The sequence below is a fragment of the Pelophylax lessonae genome (assembly GCF_965119305.1).
Source record: "Pelophylax lessonae genome assembly, chromosome: 11".
Lineage (NCBI taxonomy): Eukaryota > Metazoa > Chordata > Amphibia > Anura > Ranidae > Pelophylax > Pelophylax lessonae.
In genome coordinates, this window is record NC_138778.1 from 52,199,182 (window position 1) to 52,207,965 (window position 8,784).

Sequence of the window (8,784 nt, forward strand, 5' to 3'; positions counted from 1 at the left end):
CAATGCCATCCTCTCCCCCGATCTGGACAGGCCGGTTCCGCCCAAGGTGTTCTCCAGCGACCTCCTTGATTGGGCGGAGGCGGCGGGGGTCCGGGAGACCTGGCGATGGAAACATCCTGAGCGGAGGGAATACTCCTGTTTCTCCGCTACGCACAAGACCTCCTCCAGGATCGACCTTGCCTTTGCTGGCCCGTCTGTCCTGTTGGATGTGGAGGGGGTGGCATATCTCCCGAGTGGTCTGTCCGATCATAGTCCCTTGCTGGTCACGCTGCGCTCTGGGTTGACCCGCGATGGATCTATGTGGCGCTTAGGCGCACACTGGATAGACCAGCCGGATGTCTCGCGACAGGCCCCTCCGGTGCTGCGGGAGTATTGGGACATTAATGCTGGCACGACCTCCCCTGCTGTGGTGTGGGATGCGTTCAAGGCATTTACTAGGGGTCATTATATTTCTTCAATCAAGGCGGTACGCACACAGTTGGCCGCTGACACGGTGGTGCTGGAGACGGCGGCGGAGGAAGCTTCTGTCCGCTATGGGCAGGACCCCTCGGCAGTGAACTTTGAGGGGCTTCAGGCGTCCCGTCGGGACCTCCAGCTTCACCTCTCGGAGCTCACCAGGCTATCCCTGTACCACTCACGGCAATGTTGTTTTGAACAGGGGGACCGGAATGGTCGCATGTTAGCTCAACTCTCTCAGCAAGACAATCCACTGACACTGGTGCCCGAGCTCATCTCCTCGACAGGGGAGGTCCTCACCTCTCCCGAGGCGATTCTGTCGGAATTCAGGGATTTTTATTCCCATTTGTACACTACCACCCTCCCGCCGGGCCTTCTCCCGGAGGACCTGTACCCCCTTCTAGATCCGATTGCTTTGGGTTGGTTGTCTAATCATGAACGATCCGGTCTGGTCCGGCCGATCACGGAGGAGGAGGTGAGAGTGGTGATCCGCTCTATTCCCAGGGGGAAGGCTCCGGGCCCGGATGGGCTTCCGATCGAATTTTATCGGGCTCATCTGGACCTGCTGGCCCCACTGCTGGCCGCCCTGTTTAATGACTGTCTGGCGGAGGGGGCTCTCCCCCCCTCCATGGCGCAGGCCCATATAATTCTAATTCACAAATTTCCTAAAGATCCAAAATTGTGCGCCTCCTATCGGCCGATTGCTCTACTTAACAACGACCTAAAAATTCTCACGAAGATACTGGCGGCTAGGCTACAACCCCTGCTCCCCTCCGTTGTCGACCAGGACCAGACGGGCTTCATGGCTCACAGGTCCACGGACATTAACCTCCGCAGGCTCTTTACAAATTTACAGGCCAATCACACCAACTCTGGCTCCAGAGTCGTCGCCTCTCTCGACATTGAGAAGGCGTTTGACTCAGTGGAGTGGCTCTTCCTATGGGAAGTACTTCGGAGAATGGGTTTCCCGCTTTTATTTATACGCTGGCTACAAACCATCTATGCCTCCCCCGGAGCCGCCATTCGTCTCGGGGGAAGGCTGTCCTCAGTGTTTCAGTTGTCCCGGGGCACGCGGCAGGGCTGCCCTCTCTCCCCGGCCCTTTTTGCCATAGCCATGGAGCCCGTGGCGGAGGCCCTTCAGATCTCCCCACGTGTTAAGGGCCTGAAGGTGGCGTGGTTGGAGGAGAGGGTAGCTCTGTACGCTGACGACCTACTCTTATTTCTTAACGATGCTGGACCGTCTCTCGGGGGTGCCCTCAGGATCCTGAATGCCTTCTCCGAGGTGACGGGACTCAAGGTTAACTGGTCCAAATCCCTACTGCTGGCAATCGATCCCGGGGCCAGGAGTGGGTGTGTGTCAGATGTCTCTCTCCAGTGGGTTGACGGCTTCACTTATCTTGGGGTGCGGGTCTCGCGGGACCCTGCTGATTTTATCACCCTGAACCTGGATCCGGCTGTAGCTGCAATTAGGGCCAAGCTGAAGGCGTGGGAGAACCTCCCTCTTTCCCTGTTAGGCAAGATCAATTTGATAAAAATGAAAATCCTACCTAAACTGACATATTTGTTTCGCCACTCTCCGCAGTGGATCCCGAAGTCCTTTTTCACTGCCTTGAACAAGATGTTCTCCAGTTTCTTGTGGGGCCCCCGCCCCCCCAGATATAAATTTGCCACCCTTATGCGCCCTCTCTCCCAGGGGGGACTGGCTTTCCCCGATTGTCACAAATATTTCTTGGCCTCTCAGCTGGTCACGGCTGTCTGGTGGCTGGCTCCGGAGGCTTCTAATTCCGCAGTGGTGGTGGAGGCCGCGGTGCTGGGTTCCACGGAGGCATTGTCCCTTCTCTTGTTTCGTGGGCCTCAGGCCCCCTACGGGTTGACTACCTCCATGCGCACGACGCTTCGGGCGTGGCGCCAGGGGCTCCTGTTGGAGTCTTACCCGAGCACCGCGTCCTCCCCGAGCGCCCCTCTGTGGAGGAACCCCTCCCTGCCCCACTTGTACAATCTCCCTGACCCGGTGCGATGGACTAAGTATAACATAAAGAGGGTCTCAGACCTCACGCCTGACTTGACTCTTCCGTCCTTCACATGTCTTGTTACAGACCGCAATATCCCCCCCTCGCACTTCTTCCATTATCTGCAGTTGTCCCACGCCTTCAGGGCCCAGTTTCCCCCTGAGAGTTCCCAGCTGGTGCAGCCGGATCTAGAGCGGGTCCTACGTTACGACTGCTCCTCTCGAGCGGTCTCGGTGCTACATCGCCATCTCCTCCGGGTCTCCTCTCCGGAACTCTTGGGCCTCCACTCTCGCTGGGCCCGGGATGTCCCGGACTTGGACTCGGAGGACTGGTTGCATATTTGGGATTCCCCGTTCAGGATTCTGGTCTCCATGCGTGACCGTCTGGTCCAGTTTAAAATTGTGCACAGGGCCTACCTCACCCCGCATCGCATGCACCGGATCTATCCTACACAGTCCCCGGAGTGTTGGCGCTGTGGGGGTGTTCCGGGAGATTTTTTCCACGTTTTTTGGACCTGTCCGAGACTTTCAGCCTATTGGTCTCGTATTTTTTCCGTGTCTTCTGCACTTCTGCAGATGGACCTGGAGCCCTCCCCCCGGCTTGGCCTCCTGGGGCTGTTGGATGACCTGGTGCCCAGGGTAGCGGATCGCACCCTCTTGGGCCTCCTACTTTTCTATGCCCGGAAAAACATTGCTTTGCATTGGCGTAGGCAGACTCCCCCCACGCTCCAGCACTGGAGAGATCTTGTGGATGGGGTTATCCCTCTATACCGGGACACCTATGCTCATAGGGGCTGCCCCAAAAAACATGACCGCGTCTGGCTGCGGTGGCTGGAGGGCTCCTCGGCCGCCCTGCTGGCATGCCCGGAGTGAGCTTGAACTCTCGGGCCTGCCACCCCGCTCTTCAATGGTTTGCTGCCTCCGCATGGGGGTGTGTTTTTTCCCTCTTTTTCTTTGGATATGCTGGTTGTGAACGCTGTATACCTACGCAATAGTATTGTGAATGGCAGTGTTGTGTTTACCTTTTCTGTGCCATGTAATTGACTGAATGCACCTATGTTGATTTTGTTTTATTGTATTGTGTTGTTGGTTTTCTCTGTTTTATACCAATAAAAAGATTTTCAAAAAAAAAAAAAGCACTCCCTAGGAACACTCTTAACCCTTTGATTGCCCCTGATGTTAACCCCTTCCCTGCCAGTGACAGTACAGTGACAGTGCATTTTTCAGCACTGATCACTGTATTGGTGTAAACTGGTCCCCAAAAAGTGTCACTGGGTGTCAGATTTGTCCGCCGCAATGTCTCAGTCCTGCTAAAAATCGCTGATTGCCGCCATTACTAGTAAAAACATCAAAAAAAAAAAAATTCCATAAATATATCCAATTGTTTGTAGATGCTATAACTTTTGCGCAATCCATCAATATACGCTCATTAGGATATTTATTTTTACTAAAAATTTAGCAGAATAAATATTTGCCTAAATTGATGAAGAAATTAGATTTTTTACATGTTTTTCATTGGGTATGTTTAGGTGTAAGCATAAAGTAAAAAATATATTTTTTTTTCAAAATTTTTGTTCTTTTTTTGTTTCTAGCGCAAAAAATAAAAACTGCAGAGGTGATTAAATACCACCAAGAGAAAGCTCTATTTGTGGGGGAAAAAAAGGACATATTGTATTTGGATATAGCATCTCACGATCGCACAATTTTCAGTTACAGTAACGCAGTGCCGTAGTGCCATATTTAAAAAAGTGGCCTGGTCATGAAGGGGGGTAAACCTTCCAGGGCTGAAGCGGTTAAACCAGAGTTTAGTGTCAATCCTCCTCCCAGGAGAGTCTATGACGTCAGCTAAATTCCTGTGCACTTCATAAACACCGTCTACCTGTATGATCTTCTGAAATTGCACATATTTCACTGATAGGTGACTCATTGTGTACAGGCTTGTCTTTTATAGGGAAGAAGGTAGACTTCATTTGTCCTCATCGGTGAGCTGGTTGAAAAGTAACTCGGGAGTCAGGCCATGCCTAGAAGGTAAACTAAGGTAGTTATAATGAGAGATTGCAGTAATGTTGGGCGTCCAGAATAAAGGCTGTTAAAGGGACACTGTCATTGCAATAAAAAATAGTTAATGAAAAACTTATCACACTTATGCATTATCACCTCTGTTGATTCCAATCTTCGCTCTCCAGCATGTGCTGCTAAAATCTTCTACATCCAACACTTCTAGGTGTGTCAGGGTCTGTTGCATTTGTTGCTGCAGCTCTCCTCTCCGGGCTTCTACATCAACAATGTAACCAGTGCTGTATCCTGGCCTAGGCCAACAAGGCCCAGGCCTAGGGCGGCACTTTGCAGGGGGGCAGCAAAAAAATATTTCATTATTTGTATAATGACTATGGACTTCCTATTTATTATACAAATAAGTGAAATTATCCTATAATTACAATTAGTGGCAGCAAACACAAGTCCAAATATCTTAAAAGTGTAATCTTACTAAACCCGTGACATAAGGCTTTACTAATGGGCACTTATAAGGCTGCACTGGTGGCCACTGATGAGGCCACACTGATATGCTGCACTGACGGGCAGTAAAGAGGCAGCACTGATGAGGCTGAACGTATGGGAACTGATGAAGCTATGCTGATGGGCACTGATAGACTGTGGTTGTGGTCTGTGGTTTACAGATGACAAGGTGGGTCCTAAACAGGAAGGGGTGTGGCCTTTACAGGAAGGGGTGGATCATATTTAAATTAGGGGGTGCACACGTTTAGTTAGGCCTAGGGCAGCACAAAACCTAAATACACCACTGGATGTAACAACCAGCGGAGGGGTCACAGCTTGCAGTGGGGAGACACATCTGACAGAGGATTTTAGAAGGCCTGGTTCACACCTATGCAGGCTGCAGTTGATTATAATAGCAAAAAGGTGCATCAATCAAAGTGTAGCGGTAAAACCAAGATATAGAAATCTTACAGAATAAAAAGAAAAGGGGTTAATTAACCCCTTTTATTTATGGGGTAGTGACAGGTACAGTTAGCTTAGCATAAGTATTATAGGACCAGGGATATTACTAGGGAGTTTAGGCGGTTAGCTCCTCCTTGAGCTGATTGGCTGTTCCTTTTACTAGCTGCCCCAGTATCCAGGTAGATTAGGCTTCTTACCTGCTGCATCCCGTTTTTCCCGCATATTTTTCCTCATCCAGGATTGGTCCAGAGGCCTCCTTCAGCCTCACTTAAGGGATCTCTCACTGACTGGACTTCAGTTCGCCTCAGGAAGCCGAAGCCGAGCGGTTCATTTTGCTGGTGGCAACCTGGGTCGTGGTGACTGGGTTGTTTTATGATGTTTTGTATTGATATCTAAAAGTTATTGGTTAATTTTAATAAATAATAAACGGCCGCGGCCTCTTCAATTTCCAACCTTAAATTATTGTGGTGTCATTTATTTATCTTAGTTTAAGTTATTTAGTTATCCGAGAAATCCTGTCTACTACCCCATGACCTGAACAAAATAACAGATTGGGCAACTACGTGGCAAATGAGATTTAATGTAGAGAAATGTAAGAAATTGCACTTGGGGGCACAAAAACCAAAACGCAAACTATGCTCTAGGGGGATCCAGAATGGAGAAGGATTTGGGGGTTCTAGTAGAAGATAGACTAAGCAATAGCATGCAACGTCAAGCTGCAGCTGTCAAAGTCGGCAGAATAATAGCATGCATAAGGAAGGGGACATATTCCAGAGATAAAATTATAATCCTACCACTTTATAAAACTCTGGTCCGGCCACACCTGGAGTATTCTGTCCAGTTCTGGTAGCCAATCCTCAGAAGGGATGTGCTGGAACTGGAGAGAGTCCAAAGAAGGGCAACTAAACTAATTAGGGGATTGGAGGACCTTAATTAAGAGAAGCGCTTAATTTATTCTCCTTGGAGAGGAGACGCCTGAGAGGGGACATGATAGCGATTTAAAAATACCTCAATGGTGATCCCAGCATTGGAAAAAAACTAATTAGTCTCAAGGAGTGCAAGAGGACAGGTGGCCATACAATGAGATTAGAGGAGATGCGGTTTAACCTTAAGCTGCGTAAGGGGTTCTTCACTGTAAGGGCAGTGAGAATGTGGAACTCTCGTCCACAATTGGTGGTAGCTACGGGGAGTATGGCTACTTTTAAAAGACTCCTGGACGTGCATTTCACAGATCACAACATTCAGGGTTATGGGAAATGTTCAAGCCAATGACACACACACACCAGTACAGGTTGAACTGGATTGACTGTAGTCTTTATTCAACCTCAACTACTATGTAACTATGTAAACATTACCAACCAACTATTACAAACAGCCAAAGGGCTATTCAATAACAGACAAGATCAATAGGCATGTGTGGAGAAATTCAAAGTCACTGTCAGGGTCCCGCAATGTGCAGCAGCAAGTATACCGTTCTCTTAGCCTGGAAGATGTCAGCCAGCGTGCCAGAACTCTGTCGGATGGTATCGTAACCAGCATGGAATGCACTCTGAGCCTGGCTTGGAAGAAAAAAACACAACCCAATAATACATTATCATGCCCAAATTTTACCATCATAGGGTTCAATCCCTACAATGGGCCAACACAACACCCTAAACGCATTCATACACTACCTACTATGCCAAAAGGGAACCCTCGTAATTCTACCTGTGCACCAGCAAAACACCAACATATGACATAACATATGACACAACACATATGATAGATTAAAGAACGACCCATTACCCGAATTCATTGACAAATCCAATAAACTAGTGGCTGAAGCACAGGCTGAGGGAATCCATAGTAAAACAAAGGCAGCTTTTTTTTTGTAAAGAATTTTTAAAAGTGCCTTATTTTTACTATTTACTAAAAGTCCACAAGGATCAACAGAATCTACCAGGACACCCCATTGTGGCCTCTAGGGAGAGCATTACCACCAGCTACTCCCTTTGTGTTCCTCCAACCCTTGGCACAGGCTCTCCCTTCAAACATTCAGAATGGCACCCATCTTTTCGAGTTATTACGTCCCTATACTTGAGAACCATCTTACTTATGGGTCTCGTTGGACGTTTGTTCTTTGTATACTTCAATACTGCATGAGGTGGGTCTCCAGGCTGTGGCCTTTTTTTGTTGCTGAAGATTCCTCCCTCAATACCAAGCAGGCTGAGTTTATCCCTAGAGCTACTCAGTTCTGCTTGGAACACAACTACTTTCTCTTTGAAGAAGACTATTCCCTCCAAAAGCAGGGCACAGCTATGGGGGCAATTTTGGCCCTCAGTTATGCCAATTTGACCAAGGGGCTATGGGAGAACAGGTGTGTCTGGGACCATAATCCCTTTGTGGCATATCTGGTCTTCTATGGCCGATATATTGATGATATAATCATCATCTGGGATGGCACCCAAAGCTCTGTACAAAAATGTGTGTCTCAATGTAATTCCAACCAATTTGGCCTGTTCTTCACTTCAATAATTGATCCCTTATCTCTGTTTTTTTAGACTTGGAACTCACTCACAACAATTTCACCATAATTGCCAAAAATTACACAAAGTCCATGGCAGGGAATTAATTCCTCCATTTCCCTATCTACCATCACTCCAGATGGGTTTGTAATGTTCTTAAGAGTCAGTTCCCCGCCTGAGGCATAATTGTACTAGGTTGGAGGATTATCAACAACAAAATACGATACTAAAAAATAAATTTTTGGACACGGGTTATCCTCTGGACCTTGTTGAGGAAGCCTATTATTTTTATCTGACAGATAATACATTATCCTCCTCTAAAAAGGCCCAGGAACCGACCATTAGATTTGTCACTCAATATTACGCAGTACATCGTAAGACGGAAAATATTTTCAAAAAGCACTGGTCCATTCTCACTCAGGACCCCCATTTAACATCATCTATTTCTCCACTACCCAAATTTGCCTACAAGAAGGCACCAGTGTCAAGAGCAAAATTGCACCCAGTAAGATTAAACCTTTGAAAAAAATCTACAATGGTCAGACAGCTCACACTTATCCCATTGGTAGGTATGTTCCACTGTAAAAAAAAAAAAAAACATTTGTCTTACCTGTGTACATGTTGCCCATGGTAAGAAGTCCTTGTCAGCCAATGGCAGAACTTTTACCATTGATTCCTTTTTCAACTGTTACACAACACATGTAGTATATTGCCTATCCTGTGTGGGATGCTCTATGTTGGCCGAACCATTAGGAGCTTACGGGCCAGGTTTAGGGAGCAATGGCAATTTGTTTAGGTCAGCAATCCGAATCACAGTGTCCAAAGACATTTTTCTGAACACCACCAAAAACCTGCGAC